The sequence below is a fragment of the Melopsittacus undulatus genome, unplaced genomic scaffold (assembly GCF_012275295.1).
Source record: "Melopsittacus undulatus isolate bMelUnd1 unplaced genomic scaffold, bMelUnd1.mat.Z mat_scaffold_95_arrow_ctg1, whole genome shotgun sequence".
NCBI classification, from domain to species: Eukaryota; Metazoa; Chordata; class Aves; order Psittaciformes; family Psittaculidae; genus Melopsittacus; species Melopsittacus undulatus.
This window is the reverse complement of record NW_022994733.1, coordinates 94,270-111,941: the sequence shown is the minus strand read 5'-3', so window position 1 is coordinate 111,941 and position 17,672 is coordinate 94,270. Positions and strand designations below refer to the sequence as shown.

General features: G+C 50.9%; 1 long non-coding RNA gene across 2 annotated transcripts; it reads right to left on the bottom strand.

The window, feature by feature from the left end:
* Positions 1-9,595: 9,595 nt before the first annotated feature.
* Positions 9,596-15,784, bottom strand: LOC117438962 (uncharacterized). Of its 2 annotated transcripts, XR_004551112.1 has the most exons (4): positions 14,999-15,784; positions 10,646-12,066; positions 9,938-9,998; positions 9,596-9,812 (listed from the first exon to the last, which is right to left on the bottom strand). It is a non-coding gene; the product is annotated as an uncharacterized lncRNA (long non-coding RNA). The 2 variants fall into 2 exon arrangements; XR_004551111.1 differs by lacking the exon at positions 9,596-9,812 and having other exon boundaries at positions 9,836-9,998.
* Positions 15,785-17,672: the final 1,888 nt, after the last annotated feature.

Sequence of the window (17,672 nt, the reverse complement as noted above, 5' to 3'; positions counted from 1 at the left end):
ATGTCGGAAAGTGGGTACCCTCACCCTAATATCGGGAAGAGTGCACCCTATCCCTAATGTCGGAAAGTGGGTACCCTAACCCTAATGTCGGGAACAGTGCACCCTAAACCTAATGTCGGAAAGTGGGTACCCTAACCCTAATGTCGGGAAGAGTTCACCCTAACCCTCATGTGGGAAAGTGGGTACCCTAATGGCGGGAGGAGTGCACCCTAACCCTAATGTGGGAAAGTGGGTACCCTAACCCTAATATCGGGAAGAGTGCACCCTAACCTTAATGTGGGAAAATGGGTACCCTAACCCTAATGTGGGGAAGAGTGCACCCTAACCCTAATGTGGGAAAGTGGATACCCTTACCCTCATGTGGGGAAGAGTGCACCCTAACCAACCCTCATGTGGGGAAGGGGGTACCCTATCCAGCCCTCATGTGGGGAAGGGGTTACACTATCCAGCCCTCATGTGTGGAAGAGTGCACCCTAACCAGCCCTCATGTGGGGAAGAGTGCACCCTAACCAACCCTCATGTGGGGAAGCGGGTACCTTAGCCCTCATGTGGAGAAGAGTGCACCCTAACCAACCCTCATGGGGGGAAGGGGGTACCCTAGCCCTCATGTGGGGAAGAGTGCACCCTAACCCTAATGTGGGAAAGTGGGTACCCTAACCCTAATGTCGGGAAGAGTGCACCCCAACCCTAATGTGGGAAAGTGGGTACCCTAACCCTAATATCGGGAAGAGTGCACCCTAACCCTAATGTGGGAAAGTGGGTACGCTAACCCTCATGTGGGGAAGAGTGCACCCTAACCCTAATGTGGGAAAGTGGGTACCCTAACCCTAATGTCGGGAAGAGTGCACCCTAACCAACCCTCATGTGGGGAAGGGGGTACCCTAGCCCTCATGTGGAAAAGAGTGCACCCTAACCAACCCTCATGTGGGGAAGGGGGTACCCTAGCCCTCATGTGGGGAAGAATGCACCCTAACCAACCTTCAAGTGGGGAAGTGGGTACCCTAACCCTCATGTGGGAAAGTGGGTACCCTAACCCTCATGTGGAAAAGTGGGTACCCTAACCCTAATGTCGGGAAGAGTGCACCCTAACCCTAATGTGGGAAAGTGGGTACCCTAACCCTCATGTGCGGAAGAGTGCACCCTAACCCTCATGTGGGAAAGTGGGTACCCTAACCCTCATGTGGAAAAGAGGGCACCCTAACCCTCATGTGGGAAAGTGGGCACCCTAACTCTCATGTGGGGAAGAGTGCACCCTAACGCCCATGTGGGAAAGTGGGCACCCTAACCCTCATGTGGGGAAGAGTGCACCCTAAGCCTCATGTGGGAAAGTGGGTACCCTAACCCTCATGTGGGGAAGAGTGCACCCTAAGCCTCATGTGGGAAAGTGGGTACCCTAACCCTCATGTGGGGAAGAGTGCACCCTAACGCCCATGTGGGAAAGTGGGCACCCTAACCCTCATGTGGCAAAATGGGTACCCTAACCCTCATGGGGGGAAGAGTGCACCCTAACTCTAATGTCAGGAAGAGTGCACCCTAACCCTAATATGAAGTGAGAACTGAAGTGAGAGATAAAATGACAAATGAAGTGAGAAAAGAAGTGAGAAGTGCAGTGAGAAATGTTAGAAAGTGGGTACTCTAACACTAATGACGGAAAGTGGGTACCCTAACACTTATGTCGGAAAGAGTGCACCCTAACCCTGAAGTTGGAAAGAGGGTACCCTAACCCTCATGTGCGGAAGAGTGCACCCTAAACAACCCTCACGTGGGGAAAAGTGCACCCTAACGAACCCTCATGTGGGGAAGGGGGTACCCTAGCCAGCCCTCATGTGGGGAAGAGTGCACCCTAACCAACCCTCATGTGGGGAAGGGGGTACCCTAGCCAGCCCTCATGTGGGGGTGATTGCACCCTAACCAACCCTCATGTGGGGAAGAGTGCACCCTAACCAGCCCTCATGTGGGGAAGGGGGTACCCTAGCCAGCCCTCATGTGGGGAAGAGTGCACCCTAACCAACCCTCATGTGGGGAAGAGTGCACCCTAACCAGCCCTCATGTGGGGAAGGGGGTACCCTAGCCAGCCCTCATGTAGGGAAGAGTGCAAACTAACCAACCCTAATGTGGGGAAGGGGGTACCGTAACAAACCCTCATGGAGGGAAGGGGGTACCCTAGCCCTCATGTGGGGAAGAGTGCACCCTAACCAACCCTCACGTGGAGAAGAGTGCACCCTAACCAACCCTCATGTGGGGAAGGGGGCACTCTAGCCAGCCCTCACGTGGGGAAGAGTGCACCCTAACCAACCCTCATGTGGGGAAGGGGGTACCCTAGCCAGCCCTCATGTGGGGGTGAGTGCACCCTAACCAACCCTCATGTGGGGAAGGGGGTACCCTAGCCCGCCCTCATGTGGGGAAGAGTGCACCCTAACCAACCCTCATGTGGGGAAGGGGGTACCCTAGCCAGCCCTCATGTGGGGAACAGTGCACCCTAACCAACCCTCATGTGGGGAAGAGTACACCCTAACCAACCCTCATGTGGGGAAGGGGGTACCCTAGCCAGCCCTCATGTGGGGAAGAGTGCACCCTAACCAACCCTCATGGGGGGAAGGGGGTACCCTAGCCCTCATGTGGGGAAGAGTGCACCCTAACCCTAATGTGGGAAAGTGGGTACCCTAACCCTAATGTCGGGAAGAGTGCACCCTAACCCTAATGTGGGAAAGTGGGTACCCTAACCCTAATGTCGGGAGGAGTGCACCCTAACCCTAATGTGGGAAAGTGGGTACCCTAACCCTAACGTGGGGAAGAGTGCACCCTAACCCTAATGTGGGAAAGTGGATACCCTAACCCTCATGTGGGGAAGAGTGCACCCTAACCAACCCTCATTTGAGGAAGGGGGTACCCTAGCTCTCATGTGGGGAAGAGGGCACCCTAACCAACCCTCATGTGGGGAAGAGTGCACCCTAACCAACCCTCATGTGGGGAAGGGGGTACCCTATGCAGCCCTCATGTGGGGAAGAGTGCACCCTAACCAGCCCTCATGTGGGGAAGGGGGCACCCTAACCAGCCCTCATGTGGGGAAGAGTGCACCCTAACCAACCCTCATGTGGGGAAGGGGGTACCCTAGCCCTCATGTGGGGAAGAGTGCACCCTAACCAGCCCTCATGTGGGGAAGAGTGCACCCTAACCAACCCTCATGGGGGGAAGGGGGTACCCTAGCCAGCCCTCATGTGGGGAAGAGTGCACCCTAACCCTAATGTGGGAAAGTGGGTACCCTAACCCTAATGTGGGAAAGTGGGTACCCTAACCGTAATGTCAGGAAGAGTGCACCCTAACCCTAATGTGGGAAAGTGGGTACCCTAACCCTAATGTCGGGAAGAATGCACCCAAACCCTAATGTGGGAAAGTGGGTACCCTAACCCTAATGTCGGGAAGAGTGCACCCTAAACCTAATGTGGGAAAGTGGGTACCCTAACCCTAATATCGGGAAGAGTGCACCCTAACCCTAATGTGGGAAAGTGGGTACGCTAACCCTCATGTGGGGAAGAGTGCACCCTAACCCTAAGGTGGGAAAGTGGGTACCCTAACCCTAATGTCGGGAAGAGTGCACCCTAACCAACCCTCATGTGGGGAAGGGGGTACCCTAGCCCTCATGTGGGGAAGAGTGCACCCTAACCAACCCTCATGTGGGGAAGGGGGTACCCTAGCCCTCATGTGGGGAAGAATGCACCCTAACCAACCTTCAAGTGGGGAAGTGGGTACCCTAACCCTCATGTGGGAAAGTGGGTACCCTAACCCTAATGTCAGGAAGAGTGCACCCTAACCCTAATGTGGGAAAGTGGGTACCCTAACCCTCATGTGCGGAAGAGTGCACCCTAACCCTCATGTGGGAAAGTGGGCACCCTAACCCTCATGTGGGGAAGAGTGCACCCTAAGCCTCATGTGGGAAAGTGGGTACCCTAACCCTCATGTGGGGAAGAGTGCACCCTAAGCCTCATGTGGGAAAGTGGGTACCCTAACCCTAATGTCGGGAAGAGTGCACCCTAACCCTAATATGAAGTGAGAACTGAAGTGAGAGATAAAATGACAAATGAAGTGAGAAAAGAAGTGAGAAGTGCAGTGAGAAATGTTAGAAAGTGGGTACTCTAACACTAATGACGGAAAGTGGGTACCCTAACCCTTAAGTCGGAAAGAGTGCACCCTAACCCTGAAGTTGGAAAGAGGGTACCCTAACCCTCATGTGCGGAAGAGTGCACCCTAAACAACCCTCACGTGGGGAAAAGTGCACCCTAACGAACCCTCATGTGGGGAAGGGGGTACCCTAGCCAGCCCTCATGTGGGGGTGATTGCACCCTAACCAACCCTCATGTGGGGAAGAGTGCACCCTAGCCAGCCCTCATGTGGGGAAGAGTGCACCCTAACCAACCCTCACGTGGAGAAGAGTGCACCCTAACCAACCCTCACGTGGAGAAGAGTGCACCCTAACCAACCCTCATGTGAGGAAGGGGGCACTCTAGCCAGCCCTCACGTGGGGAAGAGTGCACCCTAACCAACCCTTATGTGGGGAAGGGGGTACCCTAGCCAGCCCTCATGTGGGGAACAGTGCACCCTAACCAACCCTCATGTGGGGAAGAGTACACCCTAACCAACCCTCATGTGGGGAAGGGGGTACCTTAGCCCTCATGTGGAGAAGAGTGCACCCTAACCAACCCTCATGTGGGGAAGGGGGTACCCTAGCCAGCCCTCATGTGGGGAAGAGTGCACCCTAACCAACCCGCATGTGGGGAAGGGGGTACCCTAACCAGCCCTCATGTGGGGAAGGGGTTCCTTAGCCCTCATGTGGAGAAGAGTGCACCCTAACCAACCCTCATGTGGGGAAGGGGGTACCCTAGCCAGCCCTCATGTGGGGAAGAGTGCACCCTAACCAACCCTCATGGGGGGAAGGGGGTACCCTAGCCCTCATGTGGGGAAGAGTGCACCCTAACCAACGCTCATGTGGGGAAGGGGGTACCCTAACCAACCCTCATACGGGGAAGGGGGTACCCTAACCAGCCCTCATGTGGGGAAGGGGGTACCCTAACCAGCCCTCATGTGGGAAAGAGTGCACCCTAACAAACCCTCATGTGGGGAAGGGGGTACCCTAGCCCTCATGTCGGGAAGAGTGCACCCTAACCAACCCTCATGTGGGGAAGAGTGCACCCTAACCAACCCTCATGTGGGGAAGGGGGTACCCTAGCCCTCATGTGGGGAAGAGTGCACCCTAACCAACCCTCAAGTGGGGAAGGGGGTACCCTAACCAACCCTCATGTGGGGAAGGGGGTACCCTAACCAGCCCTCATGTGGGAAAGAGTGCACCCTAAACAGCCCTCATGTGGGGAAGGGGGTACCCTAACCAGCCCTCATGTGGGGAAGAGCGCACCCTAACCAACCCTTATGTGGGGAAGGGGGTACCTTAGCCCTCATGTAGGGAAGAGTGCACCCTAACCAGCCCTCATGTGGGGAAGAATGCACCCTAACCCTAATGTGGGAAAGTGGGTACCCTATCCCTAATGTCGGGAAGAGTGCACCCTAACCCTAATGTGGGAAAATGGGTACCCTAACCCTAATGTGGGAAAGTGGGTACCCTAACCCTAATGTCGGGAAGAGTGCACCCTAACCCTAATGTGGGAAAGTGGGTACCCTAACCCTAATATCGGGAAGAGTGCACCCTAACCCTAATGTGGGAAAATGGGTACCCTAACCCTAATGTGGGGAAAAGTGCACCCTAACCCTAATGTGGGAAAGTGGGTACGCTAACCATAATGTCGGGAAGAGTGCACCCTAACCAACCCTCATGTGGGGAAGGGGGTACCCTAGCCCTCATGTGGGGAAGAGTGCACCCTAACCAACCTTCATGTGGGGAAGTGGGTACCCTAACCCTAATGTGGGAAAGTGGGTACCCTAACCCTAATGTCGGGAAGAGTGCACCCAAACCCTAATGTGGGAAAGTGGGTACCCTAACCCTCATGTGGGAAAGTGGGTACCCTAACCCTCATGTGGGGAAGAGTGTACGCTAACCCTCATGTGAGAAACTGGATACCCTAACCCTCATGTGGAAAAGAGCGCACCCTAACCCTCATGTGGGAAAGTGGGCACCCTAACTCTCATGTGGGGAAGAGTGCACCCTAACCCTAATGTGGGGAAGTGGGTACCCTAACCCTCATGTGGGGAAGCGGGTACCCTAACACTCATGTGGGGAAGAGTGGACCCTAACCCTCATGTGGGGAAGCGGGTACCCTAACCCTCATGTGGGGAAGAGTGCACCCTAAGCCTCATGTGGGGAAGAGTGCACCCTAAGCCTCATGTGGGAAAGTGGGTACCCTAACCCTCATGTGGGGAAGCGGGTACCCTAACCCTCATGTGGGGAAGAGGGCACACTAACCCTCATGTGGGGAAGAGTGCACCCTAACCCTCATGTGGGAAAGTGGGTACCCTAACCCTCATGTGGGGAAGAGTGCACCCTAACCCTCATGTGGGGAAGAGTGCACCCTAACCCTCATGTGGGAAAGTGGGCACCCTAACACTCATGTGGGGAAGAGTGCACCCTAAGCCTCATGTGGGAAAATGGGTACCCTAACCCTCATGTGGGGAAGAGTGCACCCTAACCCTCATGTGGGGAAGAGTGCACCCTAAGCCTCATGTGGGAAAGTGGGTACCCTAACCCTCATGTGGGGAAGAGTGCACCCTAAACCTAATGCCGGAAAGTGGGTACCCTAACCCTAATGTCGGGAAGAGTTCACCGTAACCCTCATGTGGGAAAGTGGGTACCCTAACCCTAATGTCGGGAAGAGTGCACCCTAACTCTAATGTCAGGAAGAGTGCACCCTAACCTTAATATGAAGTGAGAACTGAAGTGAGAGATAAAATGACAAGTGAAGTGAGAAACGAAGTGAGAAGTGCAGTGAGAAATGTTAGAAAGTGGGTACTCTAACCCTAATGACGGAAAGTGGGTACCCTAACCCTTATGTCGGAAAGAGTGCACCCTAACCCTGAAGTCGGAAAGAGGGTACCCTAACCCTCATGTGGGGAAGAATGCACCCTAACCAACCCTCACGTGGGGAAGAGTGCACCCAAACCAACCCTCATGTGGGGAAGGGGGTACCCTAACCAGCCCTTAAGTGGGGAAGAGTGCAGCCTAACCAACCCACATGTGGGGAAGGGGGTACTCTAGCCAGCCCTCATGTGGGAAAGAGTGCACCCTAACCAACCCTTATGTGGGGAAGGGGGTACCCTAGCCAGCCCTCATGTGGGGAAGAGTGCACCCTAACCAACCCTCATGTGGGGTAGGGGGTACCCTAGCCAGCCCTCATGTGGGGGTGAGTGCACCCTAACCAACCCTCATGTGGGGAAGGGGGTACCCTAGCCCTCATGTGGGGAAGAGTGCACCGTAACCAACCTTCATGTGGGGAAGTGGGTACCCTAACCCTAATGTGGGAAAGTGGGTACCCTAACCCTCATGTGCGGAAGAGTGCACCCTAACCCTCATGTGGGAAAGTGGGTACCCTAACCCTCATGTGGGGAAGAGTGTACGCTAACCCTCATGTGAGAAACTGGATACCCTAACCCTCATGTGGAAAAGAGTGCACCCTAACCCTCATGTGGGAAAGTGGGCACCCTAACTCTCATGTGGGGAAGTGGGTACCCTAACCCTCATGTGGGGAAGCAGGCACCCTAACCCTCATGTGGGAAAGCGGGTACCCTAACCCTCATGTGGGAAAGCGGGTACCCTAACCCTCATGTGGGGAAGCGGGCACCCTAACCCTCATGTGGGGAAGCGGGTACCCTAACCCTCATGTGTGGAAGCGTGCACCCTAACCCTCATGTGGGGAAGCGGGTACCCTAACCCTCATGTGGGGAAGAGTGCACCCTAACCCTTATGTGGGAAAGTCGGTACCCTAACCCTCATGTGGGAAAGTCGGTACCCTAACCCTCATGTGGGGAAGAGTGCACCCTAACCCTCATGTGGGAAAGTGGGTACCCTAACCCTCATGTGGGGAAGAGTGCACCCTAACCCTCATGTGGGGAAGAGTGCACCCTAAGCCTCATGTGGGAAAGTGGGTACCCTAACCCTCATGGGGGGAAGAGTGCACCCTAACCCTCATGTGGGAAAGTGGGTACCCTAACCCTCATGTGGGGAAGAGTGCACCCTAACCCCAATGTCAGGAAGAGTGCGGCCTAATCCTAATGTCAGGAAAAGCGCGGCCTAACCCTAATGTCAGGAAGTCTGTACCCTAACACTTATTTCAGAAAGAGTGCAGCCTAACCCCAATGTCAGGAAGAGTGTACCCTAACCCTAATGTGAGGAAGAGTGCATCCAAACCCTAGTGACGACCCTAGCCCTAGCGGCGACCCGGGACGGATCTACCTAGCGCCTAATTTGCCTTGCCGTCATCTATCATTTCTCATCTGCCATCTATCATCTGCCATGTATCATGTATACATCTGTCATCATCTATCATCTACCATCGATCATGTACTCATCTATCATCATCTATCATTTATCATCTAGCATTGACTTACCTGCAAAATTGACTTACCTGCCAAAACATCATAGGGGTACAGAAACAACCCATACAAGTACAAGATCAATAGCCCCTCCCATCCACCCCCACCCTCTGCTTTTTCAGTTAAGGCAACAATTACAACAACTTACAGTCAGGGAGGAAAAAATCATAGGGGTACAGGAACAACCAATACAAGTACAAGATCAATAGTCCATCCCATCCACCCTCACCCTCTCCTTTTTCAATTAACACAACAATTACAACAAGTTACAGTCAGGGAGGAAAAAATCATAGGGGTACAGAAGCAACCCATACAAGATCAATAGTCCATCCCATCCACCCTCACCCTCTCCCTTTTTAAGGCAACAATTATAACAAGTTATAATCAGGCAGGAAAACATCATAGGGGTACAGAAACAACCCATACAAGTACAACATCAATGGCCAGTCCCATCCACCCTCACCCTCTCCTTTTTCAGTTCAGACAACAAGTACAACAAGTTATATTCTGGGAGAAAAACATCATAGTGGTACAGAAACAACCCATACTGTTGGGGGTCGAGCATGGGCGCTTGAACAGGCCTACAGCAAGCTGTGAGAAAGTGAACTTATGACCCCAGGTTAAAAGAAGAAGAAGTGTCAAGATCAGCAAAACAGGAATGCCATAACAGGATGCCAGTAATTGCAGAAGCATGATGTAACGCTAAGCTGAAGCGAAGGTGTGAAACCAATCAGGAGAGGTAAAGGGGAGCGTGTATCCCTCGTGGGCAAAGTGAAGCAGCCAATCAAGTAATGCGTGATCGCGTGTAAGACAGTATATTAAGAGCAGCTTTGTAATCAATAAACGGAGCATTTTGTGAACCTACATCGTATCAGTGTTTTCTCCCCTCCACCTGGCCGCGGCACCATACAAGATCAATAGTCCCTCCCATCCAGCCTCACCCTCTCCTTTTTCAGTTAAGGCAACTATTCTAACAAGTTACAGTCAGGGAGGAAAACATCATAGAGGTACAGAAACAACCCATACAAGTACAAAATCAATAGTCCCTCTCATCCACCCTCACCCTCTCCATTTTTTTATTAACACAACAAAAAGCATTTCTACAAGTCCGCACTCGTGCAATTGTTGCGGAGCCAAGGCCACGCAGTGAGCGATCCCAATACCCTGAGCCTTGTTACTGGACAATAAGAAGATTCTTGGCAGGCATAAGCAAGGTCAATTGTCTTGTTATGCTTCTGTAATTTCCCATGTTTTCGTGCAGAAAATGATCTCTGCCAAGGCTGTAGTTTCCCACGGTGTTTTTACAAATACAGTATTACAAAATACACAAATGCAATTTTACAAATACAAGGACAAACAAGTTATAAACGTTAGCTTTGTAAACAGTAGTAACCTCTAGACTCACCAATTAGAGCTCAGTATCCAAGGTTGCTCAGCTTTCCCCTTGAGTCAGCTACATCCACCTGCTAAACATGCACAGAGTTACCCACATGAATTCAAGCTAAATAGATTAGCCTAAAGAGAAAGAGGTTCAGTATCGCAGCAAAAACCTGGACATTCCTCAGCTTTGCAGAGCCTAACATTTACTCCCAACACAACCCTTTCTTCTACCCATTCCCCAAGAGCTATTCACGCACCAAACCCGACGTTCATTTTCTCCTGCTCCACAGCTCCCTGCTGTGCTAAAAGACTTGCTAGTGTAGCTGAAAAAGGGACCTGTTCTTTCTGTGTGCTGACCGGCAGCACAACCAGACTATCGCAAGGAAATCGCAGAACAATTTACAGCTTAGCTGACTTTTAAAGATTCAAGAGCTTGGCCCAACAGGAGCTAAGCTTGTCTGACTGTTCCAAAGCAAACACCATTACATTTATAAGGAAGCAACCTATCCAAGGACACTGTGATACCAAAGAAAGGCAGTGCAAAAAAGCAGACAATGCTTCAGATGGAGCAAACCTCTGAAGAGTCAATGACTTCAAAAGAAGTGATTGTGCTGCTGGACAAGGTAGTGCCTTTGCCCTGAGCTTTCAAAGCAGATCAGCAAGATACATGCTTGCCTCAGTGCTGAAGTTCCAGCTGAATGCACTGTTATTCTCTCTACTTCCACCTACTTACCAGAAGCAGCTTCCTCGGTATGCTCGTCCGCAGTGCCACATCTTCTTTTGCTGCGTCAAACACAAGGCCAGGAAGTGCATCCAGTAAGTAAACTCCCCAGGAGGTGAAGGACAGGAATTAATAAAAAAAAAAAATTACTAAAATAGTTGCACTGAAGTAAAACAGAAAACTGATGTCAAAGCTGGAAACACAGTGCTCCAATCCCAAATCTGCTTCATGCCTTTAGCCCTTCCATTACCACTTCATGCCTTTAGCCCTTCCATTACCACTTCATGCCTTACCACTTCATGCCTTTAGCCCTTCCATGCCCCACGCAGTAGCTCACTCTAAACTGTACGTGCATTCTCACTAGGCTCCAGGTCAGTGGTACAGAGGGAAGGGACTGGGGCTTGACAAGGTCTGGTTTGTTCTCATTAGGGTGACGGTGTATTGAAGCTCTCCGGCTTCCACAAAGGGGAAAATACTGTGACACGCCCTGACAACAGGGGGTCACGCTGCCAGGTCACCAGCAGCACAGGCAGCCATGCAGGCAGAGACCCAGATCCTGACTACAGGCAGGTCGCATTGCCTGCACCACGACTAAGTGGCTTGGCGCCGTCTTTGGAAAGAAGGGGCGAGTCCAGACCATCCCTCCGCTCGTGGACTTAGGGAAGACCCCCCTGTTACTGCACAGAGACCTGCTCTCCTTCCAGGGAGGCTTAAGCTAAGCTGCAGCAATTTTAACAGGCGCCTAAAGGACAAGCTCACTCACTCCCTCACATTGATAGACAAGGACAAGACAAACACAAAACAAAACGTCCCAAAAAGGGAGACGGTCTCTGTGCAGCCACTGTCCGGGGAGTCACCCTACTCACCAAGCAAGAGAGGAGAGCCTCAGACCATGCCCAGGGCTGCATGGAAGCCAGAGAGCTTCAACAGGCCAAAGGCCAAATGCTGTGACACGCCCTGACAACAGGGGGTCACGCTGGGTAGGCCACCAGCAGGCAGAGAGCTGCTGGGGCAGAGGAGAGGGGCAGGGAAATGGCCCTCCCCTGCTTACAGGGTGGCCTGGGGGTCCAAGAGAGCTCTATTTCCCCCTAGGGTGCGGAAACGCTGGCTCTCACCCTCCTTACAGGGTTGCCACGCTCTCCGGGCAGCCAAAGGAGCAAGACGGCCAAAGGCCAAAACCAACAGTAGCAAAGACCTGAGCCCTGCTTACAGGAAGGTCACCCAGCACACAACGTTCCTCAGGGCCCCCCAGAGGTGCCATCATGCTCTTACGTGACCTCACCCTGTGCCCACAGGGATTCCCTTTGCCCAGGGTGCCTTTCTCGTGCCCCCTCTTCTGCCCGACACCGCTCCTCGCCTCGCCATTCCACACGCCGCCTCTTCTCTCTTCTCTTGACACGCAGCCTCTTCTTTTTTGATCTTCCAAGGTCAGGCTGCATGCAAAATTACACAAAAATAAAAGTTCTTTGCTTCTTCAAGAAAGAAATAAACCTTAAAATCCCTTAAAATGTGGCTATACATTTATAAATAACCAGGTCCCCTATTATAGTCAATATCTTATAGATATGATGTTCAAGTGAGAAGATATGCATAAAATGACCATAATTCCAGTGATTTGTACTTCTGAAGCAATTTTCCAGGTTCCCCATGTAAACCCATCCGATAAATAGAGGTATTCTAATGGAAAAAAAGTTTCCCAAGTATCCACTCTAGTCTAAAGACAAGTTCTCTCAGTGTCAGCTTACCACAAATAAATGATTGAGTTTAGCTCATAAATGCCATCTGAAAGCAAATTTAAGATTGCTGCCTCCAATTTCCATACTAAAATGGCAAGTTCCATGTTAAAGGCCACTGCCTGACACACAGAAAGAACCTTCTCCCAGTTTCACAACAAAGCTTTGGCACACAAGTACTTCAATTAACTAGGCAAGGATCTAATTACACTCCTTATAGAAAGGCTGATAGATACATGGATTTATGTATTTCATTTTACAGTAACCAAAACTTAAACCTACCCATACACCTCAGAAACCATCATTGTTAAATTTTGCTCTCAAACATTTTTCTACCACAGCTTCCTTAACACAGATTTGATTAAGCATCACTGGGAAGTGTTCATGATTTCAGTTTCTGTGACTACTACTAGTAGCTTAGAGCTCTGTGCTCTGGTATAAACTGAGTACAGACTCTGGGACAGTAACTCCTCCAACACGAAGCTGGCATGAAACAAGAGGATTAAGTCTTATAGTAGTGCTATTACCACAAGGGTGTTGAGAGGTTAAGACTGCTGATAAGTGACAACAGCTTTTATTTAATCATCCACTTCAATGGGGTAAAAAAAAGTCAAAAAAGTACTCATGTAAAAATTGAAGACTTTAAGAGCAAAGTAGAACATATTGCCAGGAGAGCACAGATAGAGCATGTTACATCCTAGGAAGCTCATGCATAGAAGCCCTGATTATTACACTGCTCTGATTGGCACCAGTACAGAACATTATTTAACAGGTACCACCCATCAGGTTCTGCTTTTTTCATTTAGCATTTGCACTTCTGTCTCTCCAAGCTTTGCTAAATTCTTATTCCAAGCATACAACCTGCTTTTTCCAGATGAAAACACACCAAACTCAAGCAAGTATAAAACCCAGCAACAAATTTCCACAATAACAACAAATACTCCTCTCCTGCAGCAGCCATCAAAATCCATACATCCTACACGTAGGCTTTCTAGAACATACTACACTTCATTGCATTGCCCTATGGGAGAAACTAGGCAGCCACTATGCAGACAGCTAACTCACACGTCTATGAAAAGCCATCACCCAACAGTTAGCATGACATCGCACAAAAAAACTAACTCAGCTCTCTAGCTTCAATAAAGACCTAGAAACACCAATTGATTAAGAACTCCAGTAGATATTACATACCCAAAATTGACAGTAATCAAGAACTTCGAAAGATCATTCTGTAACCCATTAAAATTTCCCCTCTTTTCACCCTAAGGGAACCTCTCCATGCAGGGAGGAAAATGGCCACCCCCCCAGAGATGAGCAAGTCTCTTAAAACGAGATCATGAACTTTTCAAGTGAGATGTGCAGCAGTTAAGTACAAAAATTAAACCCTGTGTTTATTTTCTATTAGTCTGTGAGTGATTTAAAGGTTTTCTCCTGATGAAGAAAAGAGCAGCTCAGAAGCTGAATGCCAACAAAACTGCTCAGCTCCCCTCCATGGATTAAGAAAGGATCAAATACTGAATTGGGTAAAAGTCTGACAAGTACTAAATCCAAGAAAATTGCTCTCTGCTTCTGGCCATCTTGGCAGGGGAAAAAAAAAGAAGCTTTTTGTTATTTCTAATTTCTAATGACATGCACAGTTAGAACCAAATGTAACAAGAGCTAGCACTTGGTACTGTTTTCCTCTCTCTCCCCAGCACTTGTTTCTAGAAGCTGAGAATACCATGATGTGTGCAGGTTATGCTCACTTAGAGGGCACAAAGACTCAAAAATATCTCAGGAGCCCCAGTCCTATGAAGAACTCAGTTTTATGACTAACCCTGTGAACCTGGGCCAAAATCAATTTGATAGAAGGTCCAAGTTACCTAGAGCCAATGCAGAAGCACAAAATAGGCTATTGTAACAAGGACTAACTTTATACAACTGTACATATACAAATAATCACAAGACACTTTTTAACTACATAATATACATATAACAAAGGGTCTCAATGCATTAAATCTAGCACCACTGCTGTATAGCCTTAAACATCTCTTCAGCAATGTAATCATTACCACCACACACGTATACTTCCTTTCCATAAGGCATTCCTTCCCCAGCCAGCATAGAAACAGGGTTAGACACAGCTGCAGCCTCCCAAACAAAATGATTCACTCACTGCCCTGAAGCAAAGTAACAGAAACCTCACCAGGCTGAATAAGATGGACCAACACCTGCATCACTGGTTCAATCAGCTCTAGCAGGCCTTTAATTTACCTGAGAGAGCAAACACCATGCTAAGACATCTTTTCCTAGCCAAACCCAGAAAGTGCACTATTGCGTAGCTGTGCACACACAATAGTACTTGTTCAGTTATTGAGACATGTAGGAAGTTTGATTAGTATCTGAATGTTTGCTTTTAATATCCTTGCAGCTCCTGCTTAGTCTTATTCTGAAGGGCTTTTAGCACCTGGTAGTTGTAGCAACCCTGAGGAGCACTAGAGCACACAAACACACAAACTAGCTTCCAAATGCATTTGAGACACATCAATAGAAGTTATGTTTGCAAATATACATAGAAACACTTAAACATGTTCAGCACACTGCTTTAAAAAGTAAAGTCTTATCAGTAAAAGTAGTAAGGCTCAACACTTACCTTGGTTTAGCTGCATTACAGATGACTGCTTGAGGCTGGCTGAAGCTCCTGGTAATGGATTTTGAATGGAGTTCTCTTTCTCCACCTCCTGTTTCAGAAGCCTCTTACTCTCTTTCGATGTACATCTTCCCATGTCTCTCCAATTAGCCAGTTAACTCAGTCAAACTGGGAGTTGTGTCAGCCTCAGCAAGACTCCCCCCACAAGCTTGATATGAAACATTGCAATTAAAAGCCATTTCAGAGTCCACACATACAGCAGAGAAAGGGCACACCAACCCCACATACTTTGCCTTGCAGTGGTACTTCTGGGGCAGCACTTCATGGCACTTGGAAAACAAACATAATTTGCTCCTCAGACTACAGGCCTTTACCTGCAGCTCTTCACTGTAGTGCCTCAAACAGGTCTAAGGAGTTAGTTCATAACTCAGCAGCCAAATATTTTGCTCAAGGCAAAGAAATCCATGCAAAAGGCCCAGAGAAGCCCAGCTGTTCTCTGTGGATAAGGCAGTTGGTAAGGCAGAGCACACAGCACTCCCGGCTCCCTGGAAGGAGGCCCCTCTGGTGCTGCAGCACAGGCCCACCCTCAGAGCCGTATTCTCCACACTGCCCACAAACCTTGCAGGGATCTCCACAGGCCTCAGGAAACAAGAGCAGACCAGGCCACCTCTGGGTTCCCACAGCAGGAGAAGAGACCTCTGCCAGCCTAGGCCCAATTTCAAGGTATCCAAGAAGAGAAGGTCCAGCAGCAGCCAAGTCCAGCCAAGAGTCTATCAGGCTTGTGACCAAAAAGACGGCACCGACCACCCCCCCCCCCCTCCCCCGTTTAGGCAATTACAGACCCTTCCCCAAGAAAACGACGGCACTGACCCCCTACCCTTGAGGCAATTACAGACCCTTCCCGACGAAAACGACGGCACCGACCCCCCCCTTGAGGCAATTACAGACCCTTCCCAACCAAAACGACAGCAAAGAACCCCCCCCCCCCCCCTTCAGGCAATAACAGACTCTTCCCCTTGAAGCAATACCAGACCCTCCCCACCAAAACGACTGCACAGACCCCCCCCCCAGCTTGAGGCAATTACAAACCCTTCCCCACCAAAACGACGGTAGCGACCCCCCCCGCGGCAATCACAGACCCTTCCCCACCAAAACGACGGCACCGACCCCCTCCCCTTGAGGCAATTACAGACCCTTTCCCACCAAAACGATGGCACCGACCCACCCCCCCCCCCGTTGAGGCAATTACAGACCCTTCCCCACCAAAACGACGGCACTGACCCCCCCCTTGAAGCAATTACAGACCCTTCCCCACCAAGACAACGGCACCGACCCCCCCCCCCCCCTTGAGGTAATTACAGACCCTTCCCCACCAAGACAACAGCACCGAACCCGCCCCTTGAGGCAATTACAGACCCTTCCCCACCACAACGACGGCACCGACCCCCCCCCCGAGGCAATTACAGACCCTTCCCCACCAAAAGGACGGCACCGACCCCCCCCTCCCTTTGAGGTAATTACGGACCCCCCTCCTTGAGGCAATTACAGACCCTTCCCCACCAAGACAACGGCTACGACCTCACCCCCCTTGAGATAATTACAGAACCTTCCCCACCAAAAAGACGGCACCGACCCCCCCCCCCCTTGAAGGCAATTACAGACCCTTCCCCAGCAAGACAATGGCACCGACCCCCCCCCCCCTTGAGGCAATTACAGACCCTCCCCACCAAAACGACGGCACCAACCCCCCCCCCCCGAGGCAATAACAGACCCTTCCCCACCAAAACGACGGCTCTGACCTCCCCCCTTGAGGAAATTACAGACCCTTCCCCACCAAGACAACGGCAACGACCCCCCCCCCTTGAGATAATTACAGACCCTTCCCCACCAGAACGACGGCACCGACCCCCCCCTTTTGAGGCAATTACAAACCCTCACCACCAAAACCACGGCACCGACCCCCCCCCCCTTGAGGCAATTACAGACCCTCCCCACCAAAACGACGGCACCGACCCCCCCCCCTTGAGGCAATTACAGACCCTTCCCCACCAAAACGACGGCACCGACCGCCCCCCCTTGTAGGCAATTACAGACCCTTCCCCAGCAAGACAATGGCACCGACCTCACCCCCATTCAGGCAATTACAGACCCCCCCCCTTGAGGCAATTAAAGACCCTCCCCAGCAAAACGAGGGCACTGACCCCCCTCCCCTTGAGGCAATAACAGACCCTTCCCCACCAAAACGACGGCTCTGACCTCCCCCCTTGAGGGGAGGAGCCAGGAGTCTATCAGGCTTGTGAACAAGCAGCAATCCAGACCACAAATCACCATCAGGTCCAGCAATTGCCAAGCTGCTCTATAATCATAGAGAAGATCAAGCCGGGCAGTCAATCTGAAGTCCAGGTTAAGAATCTTCACAGGCACGGACAGAGCAGAAGAGCAGCATTCCTCCAACAGAGTTCTAAGGAAAACTGAGGCACAGAGCTCGGTTTAAATAGGGCTCCTGGGTGTGGTCTGGTGCACAGGTGAGGCTGTTTAGGGTCATTAAGGCTTACTAATGACGTCAGTGCCTTAACGAGGCACCTGAGAACAATGGAAAATTCTAGTTCTATCTACAGGGCCCACAGAGTGAGGTGTGATTGCAGTGTTGGGATGGGGTTTTGTTCCATCTGTTAGC